Source organism: Crotalus tigris, unplaced genomic scaffold (assembly GCF_016545835.1).
Source record: "Crotalus tigris isolate CLP2741 ecotype Arizona unplaced genomic scaffold, ASM1654583v1 scf7180000023675.2660513, whole genome shotgun sequence".
NCBI lineage: Eukaryota > Metazoa > Chordata > Lepidosauria > Squamata > Viperidae > Crotalus > Crotalus tigris.
The window spans coordinates 2451491-2468846 of NW_024100112.1; the positions used below are offsets into that span (position 1 = coordinate 2451491).

General features: G+C 38.4%; 1 protein-coding gene across 6 annotated transcripts in view; it reads left to right on the top strand.

Annotated features, from left to right (window-relative positions):
• GPM6A (glycoprotein M6A) overlaps positions 1-17356 on the top strand; it is a 211879-nt gene that overhangs the window by 129391 nt on the left and 65132 nt on the right. The window contains exon 1 of one of the 6 annotated variants that reach the window (XM_039320640.1): positions 14842-14866. The exons of the other annotated variants lie outside the window; for them this stretch is intronic. The gene's annotated coding sequence lies outside the window, so the exon portion shown is untranslated. Of the gene's footprint in view, positions 1-14841; positions 14867-17356 lie in introns of those variants that run through there. 6 annotated transcript variants of the gene reach the window in all.

Below are 17356 nucleotides of genomic sequence, written 5' to 3' on the forward strand. Positions count from 1 at the left end.
GCTTACCTGCACGAACCCATACATCCAAATCACAGGCGTTTTCTCAGATTCAGGTATTCCAACCATCACTATCAGTACAGGGCCCTGCCATTCGGCCTATCGTCAGCTCCAAGGGTTTTCACCAAAATCCTGGCGGTTCTCGCCACACAGCTCAGGTTGGTACCAGTCCGCATTCAGTGCTACTTGGACAATATCCTAATCCAGTCATCCTCGGCACTGAACGCCCGATCAGACGTGGCACTGACAATCAAGACATTCGAGGATCATGGATTTATGATCAACTTCCCACGGAGCCAACTGATCCCAGCAAACCGTTTGCTTCACTTAGGCGCAATAATAGACACCAACCAGTGCCGAGTTTTCCTGTCTCAGGAGCGTCAGCTCAGCATATGTACGATGGTCACCAGGGTGCGCATGGAGAAACATGTAACCCTGCTCCTACTGTCACAGCTGTTAGGGAAACTGATCTCATGTATTGCCATAGTGCCCTGGGCCAGGCTTCATACGAGACAACTGTAGTGGTTTCTACTCCCTTACCAGAAACGGGGTATAGCATGTTTTCCACAGAGGGTGCGAGTCCCACCACAGATACTCACGTCCCTCATCTGGTGGTTGTCCCCAGCATTGTCTAAAGGATCCCTGTTCAGAGAACTGACTCGGGTAACCTTGATCACAGACGCCAGTCTGTTTGGATGGGGGGCACATCTGCAATCCCAATTTGCCCAAGGGTGGTGGTCCCAACGGGATCTCAAGAAAAATATCAATTGGTTAGAGCTCAGAGCCATACACCTAGCACTTCACCATTTCCACAAGAAGTTGGCGGGCCGCCACGTGCTGGTTCTGACAGACAACGTGGCGGCAAAGGCCCATGTCAACAGGCAGGGCGGCACTCGATCGCAGATTCTAATGTCCGAGACCCAGTGTCTGGGGTCATGGGCAGAACAGAATCTGTTGTCCCTAAAGGCGGAACACATCTCAGGGGTGGAAAATGACCAGGCGGATTTTCTGAGTCGATCTACGATAGATCATTCGGAGTGGCGTCTACATCCCCATCTTTTTCAGGAGATAACTCACCGTTTCAGTTGGCCCAAAGTCGACCTGTTTGCATCCCCAACGAACGCCCAGCTTCCCCGGTTTCTATCTCGGTACTCATCCCAGGGTTCAGAGGGAGCGGACGCCCTCCACAGCCCTTGGCCGGCGGGCCTTCTATATGCATTTCCACCCCTTCCCTTGATCCCAGCCGTCATCAGGAAGCTGTTACAGGAACGGGCGGAGCTAATTCTTGTGGCCCCATATTGGCCGAGGCGTCCATGGTTCGCGTATCTCATGAACCTTGCCGTAGCCCCCCCTTGGCAAATCCCTCCAGAGAGGATAATTCTAACGCAGAGTGCCATACACCACCCAGACCCACAATGGCTACAACTAGCCGCCTGGCATCTGAGCGCCAGTTCCTGATGTGTGGATCTTACTCTTCAAGGGTGATAGCTATGATCCAAGCTTCCAACTGGATCTATGATGCCACTTGGAAGAACTTCTGTGACTGGTGTACCTATAAGGGTTTGTCTATCTCTTCTGTCACTATTCTAGTGATTCTTGAATACCTCATGGATGGAGTGGATAAGGGCTTAGCGCCCAACACCTTGTGTAGACAGGTGGCCACTCTTTCCACAGTCTTCACCTGTGCCAACGCCACTCCATTGTTCCATCATCCCAGGGTCCGATCCTTTATGAAAGGAGTCTCCAACACCAGATCTCCGGTAGTACACAGGTATCCATCTTGGGAACTACCTCGTGTTCTGCAGGCACTCACTAGGTCTCCCTTTGAACCTATAAGGTCTTGTCCTCTTCACATTTTGTCCCACAAGGTGGCCTTCCTAGTAGCCATCATGTTCGCGAGGCGCGTGTCAGAGCTGGCTGCTCTTTCAATTAGGGAAGACCTGTGTACCTTCTATCAGGACAGAGTGGTGATGAGGTTAGATCCTTCATTCATTCCCAAGGTGAATACACTGTTTCACCGGGCTGAGGACATTGTACTACCAAACTTTTGTCCCAATCCTTCTCACACACTAGAAAAGCAATGGCATTACCTAGATGTACGTAGGGCATTGCGTCATTACATTAAGAGGGCAGCTTCCTTTCGCAAATCGGAGGCATTATTTGTCTCTTTCCACTCAGCTTCCAAGGGACAGAATGTTTCCTCCTCTACTATAGCCAGGTGGATCAAGGCCTGTATCTCTCAATCTTACCAGGCTTACTCTTTACCTGTCCCAAGCCTCCTGACAGCGCACTCTACTCGTAGCACTTCCACGTCAGCGGCGTGGCAGACTCAGGCGTCCATAGAGGCGGCTACATGGTTGTCCCCTTCACCATTCATTCGCCACTACAAACTCGACAAGTTTGCTTCTGCAGAGGCCACTTTTGGCCATCGGGTTTTACAACAAGTGGTCCATTTCAGCACTGACACTTAACCAACCTGCTTCCCACCCGTGGGATCATAGGGGCTTTGGTATGTCCCATTTGTGGATTCTACATTCCTTTACATGCTGGAGAAGGGGCGTTGTCTTACCTGAACGCCTTTTCTCCACATGAGGAATGTAGAATTCACCCTCTCCCTGATCATTACTAGCAGGTAGGTTAGTGTCAGTAGTTCGGAGCCATCACGTCACACAATCATTCGCTTTGCCCTTTCGAAACTGGGGCATGGTCAGACCTTGCAGAGGCATGGCAACTTTGATTGTTTGGTCTGATTGGGCTAGAAGACTAAATCAACCCATTTGTGGATTCTACATTCCTCATGCTAAGAAAAGGCATTCAGGTAAGGCAATGCCGCTTCTATCCATTTTCTACCCTGTTTATATCACATGTTTTTCTTATTTTCTTCTTAATTGACTGGCATAAATAATTGCTTTACAGATTAGAATGGAAAATTACAGTTTTTACCTTTTCTTTGAAATGAAACAATAAAAGCTGTAATGAAATATTTCCTGTGTTATTCTAAGTTCCTAGGATTGACTATTAACATAGAAGGTTGATAATGTTAATATTCAATACTGAAAATTGATTTCAGAAATCCTGTTATTTGTTAACAGTTATTTGTTACAAATATAATAGCTAAGATAGCTACTTTTGTTAAATTGTCATGTTTATTAGTAGTATGTCAATTGCCTATAGCTTTTTCAGTTTATTTATCTTTTATCAAGATTATAATTATTTTTTATAAGATACAGCAAAAGTCCAGAAAAAAAATTACAGTAGATTATTATATCAATTTCATTCTGATTCATATATTCCTCAAGAAGCTTATGGTTTTCAAACAAATGTTCATCACAAAAATGTATTAATTAACTGGAAAGAAAAAGTATCTACATGAAAATATTGAAGATAATTAGTATGAGTATAATTTAAGGCATGTATATATGTTTCAGTAGAATGGAGCCATTTTGATTTAATAAATTGCACTTATAATAAAAATAGTTCTACATAGTTACCATCAGTGGATAGGTTATTTCTGTATAGTTGAGTATGAACTGCCAGGTATAGATCTTTGTGTAAAATAGATTATAAAAGTGACTCTGTTTGTAAGTGATATACAATGCACAGAGTATATAGAGATATCCACTTAATATCAATAGTTTTCTAAATAATGACAGAGCTACCACATACATGTTTTTCTTCCTGATTAAGTTTGGTCAATAACATATATACTCTAGAGCATAAGTCAGAGATATCCTCTAGGTCAGCAGTTCTCAACCTGTGGATTGCGACCCTTGTGGGGGTCGAATGACCCTTTCAGAGGGGTTGCCTAAGACCATCGGAAAACACATATTTCTGATGGTCTTAGGAACCACTCCTCTATCTGTCTCCAGGCGAGGGGAGCGGGAGGCAGAGGAAAGCCTGACAGGGAGGGATCTGGCCCAGCGAGGGCGGAGCAGTGTTCAGGCGCTGCTTCTGGAGCTTGTGGTTGCTGGCCCGGCACTGGCATGCTTCAGGGTAGAAGTTTTTCTGCTGCGTTGCCACCGGGAGCCTCAGCTGGCTAAAGCGCCTTTCAGAGAAAGAGCGAGGCCATGGTCCAGCGTGGCCCTGCTTTCCCCTGCAGGGCGACCCAGCCAGCAGCGTCCTACTCTCATCATTTCAGGGAGGAGGGAGAGGAAGAAGAAGAAGGCATCCACCCGGCAGGCTGCTACCTCCAACTCCTCGCGATGGAGAAGTGCTTTGAGGCAGATGGCAGGTTATAAAACTGATGCTCGGCTCAAAGCGGGGATGGGTGGGCCTACAAAGCCACTGCTCCTCCATGGGCAGACAGATAGCTAGACAGCTAGGAAAGTTCCCCAACTCTTCTGCTGTGGAGGAAGAAAACCAAGCTTCGAGATCTCACAAGCAGGCGCGCAGACACGACTGAGCTTGCAAGAAGCTCGACAAGCTTTACGTTGAGGCGGGCGGTTTATAAATGGAAGGAGCGGTCTCCTCATGCTTGGGAGTGGGGGAGGGATGGTGGTATGTCCGTTCGCTTCCCAGAAAAAGCTGCTCGGGACATCTCCATTGCTAAAAGATAATGCCCTTGCTTTCCTATGATGTCGAAGGTGTCCTACGTTAGGGAAAAAACAAAACACAATCCCCATGCAAAAACAGTCCACCTGTGATAATGCAAAACCTAATGAAGAGCGTAGCTGTTTTTATTACTCTTATCACAACTCTGAGAAGTAAGTTGGTGGCAGTTGCTGCACAGGAGCTAACTGAGCTCCCAGATAACCCATCCTCACACAATTGGAAGTTTGCATTAGATCCCCTAAATTCCCAATGATAGATCACACTAATGATAAATGTGGGAGCTTTGTTCCTATTTATGTGGCGGGCATAAAATTGTAGTAGCTTTTTCCTCTCTTCCCACGGCAGCTGATTTCTCCCCCCCCTTGTCCTCTCCTCCTTTGAGATCCCTGCAGCCCTCCGTAAGACAGCACATACTTTTTGATTCCTGCTGCTCAATCCATCCTCCTCCCCCCCTTGATGGCTTCCTACTTGTGGGATGCAGGGGAAGGGAGCACCATTTCATTACAGGTGGGAGAAGGAAAACTGGTCCAGGCAGTGAAAAGGGAAGAGATCAAGGGGGGGGGGGGGCTTTGGAGATGAAAGTTGCCTTGGGTGGATGTTTTGGTCCGCAGCATGTGTTTCCCTTTCTCCTCCTGCCTGCCTTTTCTCTGTTTCCTAGGGACCTTTTCTTGCAGTTGCTGCAGTAATGCCGCCCATTCTTCCTGCCCTGGCTGCTGCACCAAAAGCAGTTGATTATTGCTCAGTGGAACCAGCAGTGGGGTGGGAGGAAGGAATGGATTTCCCTTCTGCTTCCTCTGCCTCAGTGGACAAGACCTCCTTCCCAAAATCTCTCCGAAGATTCTGGCAGGCACAGCTCCAGAACTGAACTATGCTGGCTCAGGAATTCTGGGAGTTGAAGTCCACGAGTCATAAAAGAGCCAAGGTTTCCCTTCTACCTTCTTCAGAGAGAGAAGTTCTGAAAGTCATAACAGTAGCAAAATTACAGTTATGAAGCAGCAACGAAAATAATTTTATGGTTGGGGGTCACCACAATATGAGGAACTGTATTAAAGGGTTGTGGCATTAGGAAGGTTGAGAACCACTGCTCTAGGTGCTCTCTGAAATTTTGCAGCATGGCATTAATATTTTCATTTTGTATAGGTATGTCTGTGTGGTACATACTAACTGATTTTTGCTGAATCCTATCATTGAAATAAATAAAAATGGATGAAAACAAGGATGCTTGTTTTCAGATATGAGTCTTTTAGTTTGCACATAAAATGTGTTAGATTTTACTTAAATATATATAGAAATAAAAGACAAGAGTGAAAATAGACATAATAAGCTCAGCAGAGGTAGTCCTCAAATTGTAACCATTTTGTTCAGTGACCATTGGAAGTTTCAATTGTGCTGAATGAAGAGACTGAAGACCATGTGAATAAAATTTATTTGCCTGGCAACCAAGTGGCAGCATCCCATGGTTACAGGATTGCCTTTTGCACCCTTCTCTGCCTGCTTCCCTCAAGTAAAAATGGGAAGCCAGCAAGGAAGTCACAAGTCGTTGGTATAAATCCCTTTACCCATCCCCAGCCTTTTGCCCATATTCTCCACTTTGCTCTCTCTCTCTCTCTCTCTCACACACACACACACACACCGCCCGCAACCTTTTTTCCATAACCTCTCCGCAACTGCACATTTATGTATCTGATACCCTCCTTCCATGGCATCCCTGCAAGTGTGTACACACACACACACACACACACACACACACACACACACCACAGCTTTTTCCATAACTTTCCTGCTCTCTTTTTTATTTACCTCCCTGTGATTACACCTCGCACCCTCTTTCAATAGTCGGACTTTGATTGCCTACATGTACCCTGTCCTCTCTTTTCACAGCTATTCTACAATTGTGTACACACACAGACACACCATCCTTTTTCCTGGCTTCCCTGTGACCATATGCACTCATTCATCAGCTTTTCTGAGCTTACATTGCTCCAAATACCCCGTCCTCCAACATGTGTCTGTGTGCACCCAGCCTTCCAGGATCTCTCCACATCTTATTGATAGGCACCAGTATGTGCAAGTTGGGACTAATATTTCTAACACCATTTTCTTGAGCACACCTCAGGTCTATGTCCTAAGTCTGCTGTTGTTCACGCTGTTGACCCATAACTGTTATGCCAGGTTTGCCACCAACCATATTGTGAAGTATGTGGCTAATACAACAGTAGTGGGCCTTATTCAAGATGACAATGAGGGTGCTTACTGCAAGGCTGGTGTAACAAACACAGCCTTGTTTTAAATGTAAGAAGAACTAAAGAAAGTATTGTCACACATCTCTGTATATTAATGATTCACCTGTGAGGGTGGTTAGCATCAAGTTTCTGCGTGTGCGGCTAATGAGTAAACTAGTTTGGTTGTTCTACAGTGAGACACTGGTGAAGTGGGCACAGAAGCGCCTGCATTTTCGGCATCATATGAGAAAAGTATATCTTCCTTACCACTCTACAGAGGGATAATTGAGAGCATCCTGTCATATTGCATTACTGTCTGATTTGGAAGCTTTACTGCTTCAGACAGGAAGGTAGTGCAGAGAGTGGTGAGGATGGCAGAAAAGATTATTGGTAGTTCACTTCCTTTTACCCAGGACATAGCATATAAGCAATGCTTGAGCAAAGTCCTCAGGATTGTCTGGGATGCTACATATCCTATTCATGACCTGTTTTCCTTGTTACCTTCTGGGAGGACATTTCGTGGTACAAATAAGCACATAAAAAGCATATAAAATGGTTTCATTTAATAAAAAAAACAGTAAACTGATATAATTTTAATTTATAAAACTAAATATCAATCAGAATAGAGCTGGAAGGGACTTTGGAAGTCTTTTAGTCCAATGCCCTGCTCAAGCAGATCATTATACCCTTTCAGACAAGTGGCTATCCAGTCTCTTCTTAAAAACCTTGAGTGATGAAGCACCCACAACTTATTATAAAAAAGTGAAGCTTACTTTGTACTGAACTGAGCATGATCTGAAAGTCTCAGACTTTCTACCAGCCAGTATAGATAATCCTGATTCTCTCCAGATATGTGACACAGAAGCCATAACTGGAAATCAATTTTATGGAAGGTTGGGATTAAAGATGGGCTATCTGAAAATAAAACATGATCTGTACTTGAAATGACAGGATAGGTCTGGTTAATAATGGAAGTATCAGTTGGGGATTTATTTATTATCCCACTGCAATCAAATGCAGATTTCAGCCATTTATAAAACGTATAGAATATTTTATTCATTAATAAATAAAATAAAACAATGAAAACACAAGATACATAGAACGGTTAATTAAAAAATCTAAATCAGTAAAAACACAAGACAATCAAGCAACATTTATGAGAAATGTGCATCTTGATGTTGAATCAATATATGTAAATTCTAGAATAAATGATAAATTCTCTACCATTTTTAACATTTTCTGGAATACAGTAAATTCAGGGAAGTGTCCAGAGTGATTTTCACTGGAACTCTGTTTCAAAAGACTAAACTATTGCTAAGGATGTTTTGGCTTTAGCCCTCTTTACCTCATAGAATAAAGAACTATTAACCATGGCTTTTTTGGTTAGTCAATTCCAGTAAATATGAAAATGCCCATGAAAATAACTATGTGACAGGTCATGAAGAACTTTCTAGATCAAAGCCAGCATTTGAAAATCCATGCCTATAAAGTACAGGGCCCAAAGGACAGCAGTAATATATTCCCAGAAACTGATTGCACATGGACCACTCTGTTCTGGGCCAGTTATACTTTTAACTGGTCTTTAAAGGCAGCCTTATGTAGAATATTTTGCAGATAATAAAATAAGTCAGGCCAAGGGACATATTTTTAAAAAGTGCAGATTAAAAATGTCATGAATTTGATGGAGGAAGAGTGTAAATTAAGCTGTGAGAACTGGTCATACATTTGAAATTAAACATTTTTAGGATGGACTGCAAATCTCTATTATTAGATATTTATGAGATAATTACTATACACTAAATTATTTATTTATTAGCAGCTTAATTTTGGGCAATGACAAATCAATACATGTTAGGGGAGAAGACTGTAGTACATATATAGAATCATTTCAACAATAGCCATCCATTTCTGTTTTATATTTTTAAAAGGCATAATTAAATGTACGTTAATGAGATTGTAGTGAATAACATTGTAATAAAGTTGTAGGAAGACCTCTCCCTCCATGTCATCCTTACTCTGCTGCTTATCTGAATGAACCCCAGACAATAAAACAAAAGACCACTTAAGCCTTTTAACACCCAGACTGAAACTTAAGTGAAATTGTCAAATACCAGCAAATTAATCAAATAGGAAAATCCCTTGAAGAAATGGAAATCTTTCACACACACACACACACACACACACACACACACACACACGAAGAATTCCTAACCCTGGACCCATGCTCAAGGTCACAACCTTGACACATGTTCTGGATCAGCCATTTAGATGGGATCTGTATGTTAGAATGCCATCTCCTTAAGAGATGGCTTATGGGTAATGTAGTTTAGCTATTCAGTGAATCCCATGTTAACAGGTCAGTAGGAGGGGCTGCTAAGTTCATCACAGGATATCCTGGCTATGTGCCAATTTGGAATGTCTTTGTCTGAGATAAGCATGGGATCACCAGAGGACACACACGTCTTAATCCACACTAGAAGTTGATATGAAGGAATTAATGATTTTATCTGTAAAGATGAACAGATATGCAACATTCAGAAGAAACTACAGAAAAGTGAGTTCTGACCAAGTATTCCTGAATAAATATTTGTTTTACCATCATCTTTGTTGAGTTATCTGTCTGGCTTTGGATTAAAAAGCATCTTGATTCAGGTTCCAGAACACACAAAAAAGAAAGATTACAACCTCCCCCCCCGAGAGTCAGCCCATGTTTTTCCCCTACCAGATCTGGTGTGCTTTCCAGTAATTCCTAGAACAGAGGCTAAGTTTTTTTATTAGAGGAGAGAGAAACGAGTAAAGGAGGGGAGAAGGAAGTAGGAAGGTTGGAGGAGAAGAGGAGAAGTGGGGAGAAAGGGGAGGAGAGTGGTGAAGGAAAGAGAAGAGGAGAGGAAGAAGAGGGAAGTAGGGAAGAGAAGAAAGAGAGAAAGAAGGTAGAGAAGAAGGAGTGTGGATACAGTGAAAGGGGAAATGGGCGAACAAAACCAAAAGTCATGTGTATGTATTTATTTCATTTTATTAAAAGTATCTTATACATGAATGTAAAAAGAATGTATGTTAACATCTGATAAATATCACGGTATATGTATAGGGGAGAGTTTGGAAAAATAAAAAATTATTAAAAAAAAAAAAGAAAGACTCCTTTATTAAAGTAACCTTTCCAAACTCTAGCTTTGAATAAACTTCAATTGCTGTGACTGTCATGCTCTTGAATAAAAGTCACCTCTGCTTCAAGCAGCTGTCCTGTGCTCTTTGAGAGACCTGGCCTGGATCGAATCAAGAATTTTCTTCTAGCAAATTAAAGAAATAAAAAAACGCTTATTGTTTTTTTTTTTGTAATCAGTCTCAGCACCTTTTCATCTTTTCATGAAATGTCAACAACTAGAGATACCAGCTTGGTGAGAGCTGGTACTAATAATTATATTGACAAAAATAGTTGAGATATAATAGTACTAGATTCCTTTGTCTAAATATTCCTATTGAATTTTTTTTCCTAAGTTTAATATTTTCTTCTCATTTACTTTTATGTATGTATATTTGTGTAACTGTTCCGTGTGCCTTGTGTTCCATATAATCATGCTGGCCACATGACTGCTGAAGTATCTTTGGACAATGCTGGCTCTCTTGGCTAAGAAATGGAGATGAGCACCGTCTCCTCTAGAGTTGGATATAACTTGACAAGGGAAAATTTTACCTTTACTTTTATCTGTGTCTATGTACTATAGAAAATGGGGCCAATATCTTACGTTAACATTTCGATTCATTTTTGCTAAAGGATATCTTTATGAATATATTAGCTATTATTTGTGGGTCAAGATACACATTTCTTATCTGAGTTTTAATCAAAGTGTTTAGTTCATTTTCCCATGCTAGATAAATATTGGTACAAAAGAAAATGTGCTACTTAATTTATTTTGCCATTTCTAATTCCTTTGAATGTTAATTGATTGATTTCCTGGTTGAGTGATCCAGTAGTTCAAACGCATTCATTAAACAGAAATATTCACACAGAAAACATAGATGAAAAGGAAATAATAAGCCATTTCTTTGTTTACCTTTTCCATGTGCAAGATGCTAATTTGAAAAATATATTAGAGCTAGAATGTGTAGATACTGTTTAATAATGTTAATGAAAATGATAAATAATTAATTTTTATTGGGTGTTATTGTAGATTGTGATGCTAAAGAAATTAACTTGATGTTGAATAACAGCTGCAAGGTTATTGGTAGGGCAATATTGGAAGAAGGATTGCTTGCCTACTATAGAAGAATGGACGCTTAAATTGTCAAATTTAGCAGAAATGGCGAAAATTTCTGCTTACTTGAAGGATCATTCACAAGAAAGATACATTTCGGTCTGGAGAAGATGGATAGATTATATTCAGAATAAATATAGGACTAAAAAGTTCCATTTAGTTTATGAGTAATATTATTATTAATAGTTTATTATAGTTGAATTTTTATTGGTTTTATTATTATTTTTAGTATTAGTATTGTTTAACAATTTGGATATTGTATTGTTTAATAATATTGACTTGTTTATGTTATTATGTTTATTTTTAATTTGTTTATACTTATGTTAAAGGGGAGTTAAAGCGCATTATGGACTTGGTTATTTATATAGTTGGTTAATGTTAGTTAGAGTTTGATTATTATATTTGTAACCCTGTACTCAGCTCTGGGGAGAGGGGGGGTTAGGGTGGGTGGGATTTGGGGTGTATACTGTAATTTTTATAAAACTTTTCAATAAAAAAAGGAAAATGATAAATAATTAAACTTTTATATATTGCAAATGAAACTCATCTATACCAAGATAAGTTATAGAATTCAGCCAGCCCAGTCCCAGTTGTATTGGACTACAGTAGTTGACTTGAGAGAATGAGCATAGAGCAGTGTTTCTCAACCTTGACAATTTTAAGGCATGTGGACTTCAACTGCTGGCTGTGGAATTCTGAGAGTTGAAGTCCACATGCCTTAAAATTGTCAAGGTTGAGAAACACTGGCATAGAGCATGTTAAGCATGGATGGTATATTCAGTTTATAAAAAACTTCAAGGTTGGAAATGAAGATTTTTCACATCACCTGTTGCCCAATTCATTTTTTTAACTAGCACTTTTAGAGGTTAATGCCTTTTAAAACTTCTTTTCTTCATTAATTTTCATAGAGAGCCTTTCCCCTCCCTATTTTTGTTTGTTTGTTTGCTTGCTTTGTTTTACAAAAAGGTTAAATTTTCAAGAGTGTATTGCAGCTTTCTGGCTTTCTTCTTACATGGTGGCAAAAGTTTCAATGTGCCTGTTCTGCTTTTTATTTTACGGCAAGTTTTTCAGTGGTTTAGTGTGGTTTTCAGGCTTCCAAAAATTAGATACCATGAACAAAACTTTTTTCATGGATTTTTTTTCAGTACCAGAAGGATGAGCATCAAGGGAAGCTGCAATATAGTGAAGATGGAATTGTGTACCACAATAAGGCAAAACCTAAGCCAGAAGAAATTCTAAATAAATTTAATACATATGAAGTAGAAAAATACAAGCTGTTTTTACAGGGGAAGGGCATTGGAAGACAGATTTTGGTATTACAGTAGTTGTGATTAAATTATGGTTAAACCATTTAAAAGCATGCGTCCTATCTTCCTACTCTAAGATAGATCAGGATTGTATTATTCCTATATTGTCCAAATCGGAATTATATTTTGTTATAGTTAAGTTCTACTTGTATTTTTCTACCTCATATACATTAAATTTATTTAGAATTTCTTCTGGCTTAGGTTTTGCTTTATTGTGGTACACAATACTATTTTTCCATCTTTCCATCCATCCATCTTCACTATACCGCAACTTCCCTTGATGCACAAGCTTCTTTAAGTAGGAGTCAGGTAATTTTATAATGTATATGAAATAGTTATTATTAGATTACAGTAGATAGGGTTATCAATAGGGGTTTGCTGAGAACATTTGCATCAAACAGTGACATAATATATTTTATCTATATGATAGTGAAATATTTTTGTTCCTATGACAACTTTAGTATTAATTTTGTATTTATGTATATTAAATTATCCATCTGTTTCTGTTAAGAATGGAGATGTAGAATAGAAAACAATGGTGAAGCAATAATTAAAGAAAACATAATATCTTACATCCCGAAGAAGCTCTTTTGCTGGTGTCTGCTGAGAAATGTAACAATTGCTGTTTTTCTTCTATATACTGGTAACTTAGGTTTGTTATCAAGGATGGGAACAATGTCTGACTATTTTTATTAAAAGATATAATAACTTCGTCTATTTAAAGCATGTCTGCACAAAAAAATTATTTTAACACTTCATTTAGTGTTTACATTTAATGCTGGGATTGATACAAGAATATTTGTGTTTATTAAACATTTCCAGTTTTCAAGTTTGGAGCATTCACAACACCTGGGCTAAGTATATAGCAATATTTACAAGAAAGAGACCGCAATGATTGGATACTTTTTTTTTGTTTTATAGTTGTTTAAAAGCATGTAATACATTTGAAGTATTAGAAAACATTACCATTAACTCTATTTATATTATCTGCCTTGTGAAGTGGACTAAGATTTCGGTTCCAGTCATTTTATGTTTCTGTCTCTGGGCTGTAATCTCAGTAATGTATTACACTTCATTGTCCCGCTGAATTTGTTGACAGACAGTAATTGGGTCACTGCATTGAAATACCAAGTGTAGGCTTAGAATTCTCTTGACTAGTTGGCATGACAACCATAGTGGTCGATTAAACATGCGCAGAGAGGCGTCATCAGCCTATGGTTTTTCAATGCTGCAAAATAGATTGTTAAAAGGAAAAAAAATGTTTTAATGAGCATATAAAAAGACAATTCCAAAGACATTTTCTGATGTGTTTTTTAACATGGCAATCTTCGGGGGGAAAAGGGGGGGGGCGAAAACCCATGTACAGAAAAATAACTAATGTTGAATCGCTTTTTTGAGTCTGAAACAAACACAGAACAAAATAAATTCAAACTATAAATCATCATAAACAGCAGATGAAAACAACCTAATTAAAACAATATGACATTATTTCTCTCTGGGATAAAAATAATAATTTCTAGTGCCTTATGTAATGCAGCTTAAAACAAACAAAACAAAAACCAAAAAAGCCAGTGTGCAGTTTAGTTTAATCCAGAGCTTCTTTCTCAAGGGTAGATTAAATTGCTAGTCACCATTCCTTGGACTGGCAGAAAAGTATTCCTGCAAAGCATTTGTGGCCATGATGGCAGATCCTTTTCCTGCCATACACTATTCCTGTATGAGCAGGGTATAGTGCTGTCTTTTTTCTCTACTATGAGACAAGTTAAGGAAAGGGAATGATGGATTCCCTTCTGAACACCCTTCACCTTATAGCAAGGAAACAGGCACAAATCACCCTTCCAGAACCAGATTTACTATAGCAGTGTAGCCATCTGTCAAGCTGCTTGGCTAACAGGTGACAGGGTAGTGGGAGAAAAATAGCTAAGTATGGGATGGTGGTGAGGTGAAATGAGAGGTAGTTTTCTCTTGCTTACTCAGTGTTAGTCAGACATCAAAGAATCACTCTGCATGTATTGGTGTTACACATATAATCCACAAAGGTCAGGATTTTCACACGGTTAAGTTGCATTCATCCATGGGTTGTTCAACTATGGTTAAGTAAATAAGCCACAGTTTACTAGGTTTACATATTGGTTCATAATTTTAAAGATCAGAATATGTAAATGTTCTAGACAACTTGCTAAGTCAAAGAAAATAACATCACCAATTTTTATGTGATGTGTGACTGTTTGTCTAAAGCAGTTGTGACTTAAGAAATAGCAGTGAAACTTTAAATCAGATGCAAATAAATAGATTCCTTTCTATGCTCTACCAGATGCTGGGTATTTCTTGCCTTTAAATGCTCTTTACATATATGGTATAATTGCCTTGAGGAAGACAATCTACTTGTGTTAACCGTAGCCTGAATTTTTAGTGAAGTGTTGCATCAAAATGTGTTCAGTACTTACATTAAAGATATAAAAGTAGTACAAAAGTTTCACTGTAGTCTTATGTCAGGTTTGGTGTGCTGTGTTTCTGAATACTGACGCAACAAGAGGTAAGAAAATTATTAATATAGTTTTTGAGAAAAAAAAGCAAAGTGCTGCTTTTTAATTTTAGTGTATTCATCTGACATTTAAAAATATTTGGAAGATAATAATCTTCAGATCACAATTTAACCTTTTTGTCTATTCAGCATTTGGTAGGGCAGCATTAGAAGATACAAAATGGTTTCAACAAGGATGCATAATTTGCAAGAGTGGGATTTAATGTAACTCTAGGTTATTTAGTGAGAATCAAATATTTCAAGTTGCAATCTACATAGACACATTTTATGTCCAGATGTAAAGACAATAAAGAGATATCCCATGTGGAACAAAAAATTGTGATTAAAATATAAAAATAGTCAAATTTGTGTTCTCTATGTTAATTTTTGTCAGAGGAAATTCTCATCTGTGTTGCTGGTTACATGTATACTTTGAGTATAATATCAACTCCATAAAAATAATGCTTATAAGATAGAAATTTTCCTATTAAATGAGAAAATACTAAATTGAACCTATCTAACACATGCCAGGAATTTATGTGAATTAACATTTCATGTTTTTAGAAAGATATAGATAAATTATCTTTTAAAAGTTTATGAAATCATTTTTATGAAGGCCTTAAGATATAATACATTTTTGCTAACATTTGCTGATACAGCTGTTGATTTATGTTGATACAATTTTAATGATGAATTTTAAAGATGGTGGTGTAGTATTAAAAGATAAATTTGGAATTTTGAGAATTTTACTGGTGATAGCTGCTCTGTAGTTCATAGGGTCCGCCTATTGTAGATGGAGTGAAGTCACAGTGATGAAAAGTGTGACTTTGAATCAGCAGCAAAATCAATCATGGTTAAATAGCAAAGAACAATAAATTATGACTGTATTAGGACCCTTTAATTGCATCACCAAATGTAAAATTTCTGCTGTTAAACATATTAAATTAAATTTAGAGCAAAGAAAAAAGGGAGAACCCTTAATTTATTCCAGAAATATGGGGGGAAAGTCATGTTCATATGTATTAAGTGTCCCAATCTATTTTGTTCTGTGGGTTTACCTACAAAACTTTTCAGTCCTGAAGCTATCAGTTTCCAGTTATTGGGAAACTGCTCATCCTTATTTTGGGATAACACAGGATCAATACAGAGTGTGATGCAGCAACAACACAACAAACTATAATTGTGCATCATTTTCTTATGATGCAAAAATTCTTCTGAATGTTTTAATGTAGTTGTACATTTTGCTTTTAGAGCAGTGACCCCCAACATTTTGAGCACCAGGGACCGGTTCCATGGAGAGAAGTTTTTCTGTGGATCGGGGTGGTGGTGGCAGGGTTTCATGTGCTGCCTGCATCTCGCAGAAGGGGCTTCGCTTGTTTGTGTGGACTGGGTGCTGGCATGCCACAGACTGGTGCTGGTCCATAGACTGGGGGTTGGAGACCCCTGTTTTAGATCATATATACACACATACACATACATATATATTTTGAAGACAATTATTATGAGAAAATTGCGACAATAAAACCAAGGACAATTTTAAAAAGCTAGTTAAATGTATTGACCAGATCAACTTGAAATATTATGTATGGTTAGCATTTATGCATAAAGTCACAGATGGCATTTTGTAGTATTTCATCTTCATCTTTTCTCATTTGTTAATGTTTTTCAATTAACTTCAGTATTTGTTATGTAGCTATGTTAAATGTTGTCTCTCACTCTTTCTTTTGCATGCTTTGGTGTTTGTCCAAGGATTCAGGTTAGGATCCCTCAGTCCTTGCAATAGCATCCACCTGCTATTGTAAAGCTGTATAAGTGCTTCAAAAGAGGCAGACATAGGAAGCTCCTTTTTTGGAACTGTTAAAGTAGCCATGTCTTGTTCCACAGTCACAAAGCTGCTTTCTGAACTGTTCCCAACTGTGTTTGAATGCCTGTGCATATTCACTCACTTGCTTCATTTTTTCTCAGTAAAGGAACGTGGTTATGCATGTAAACATATGTGGAGATTACTGGGAAAAGCTTTTAAAAAATTTGCATAGCCTCACCAAGTACTAAATAAATGAAAACAAAATTACACAGAACCAGCATATATATTAGAAAATAAATAAATAATAAATTTTGCAATACATATCTTGTAACAATGTGTATAAAAAAGCCAAAGAGCATCAAAAATGAAAGCAAAGAAGTTGACATCTTATGTTTCTAAATTACATATGGGAAAAGGAATACAATTACATTGCACTGCTGGTAAATATAAGAATATAGTGTAGCTATATTATTCCATATACAACATTCCATATATCCATTAGAATTTTGCATAGGGAAAATTATGATACAATCTTTCAGTAAAATACTAGTTTCATATGTTCAAATCATACTTTTATGTTGTGTATAACAACTGCTTACTTCAGAATTTAATTCTGATATTTAAAAAATTGTATGAGATCTGAAAATAAATTAATAGAAAGATATTAATGATGGAAAATGTCTCTTCAGTCCAATGCA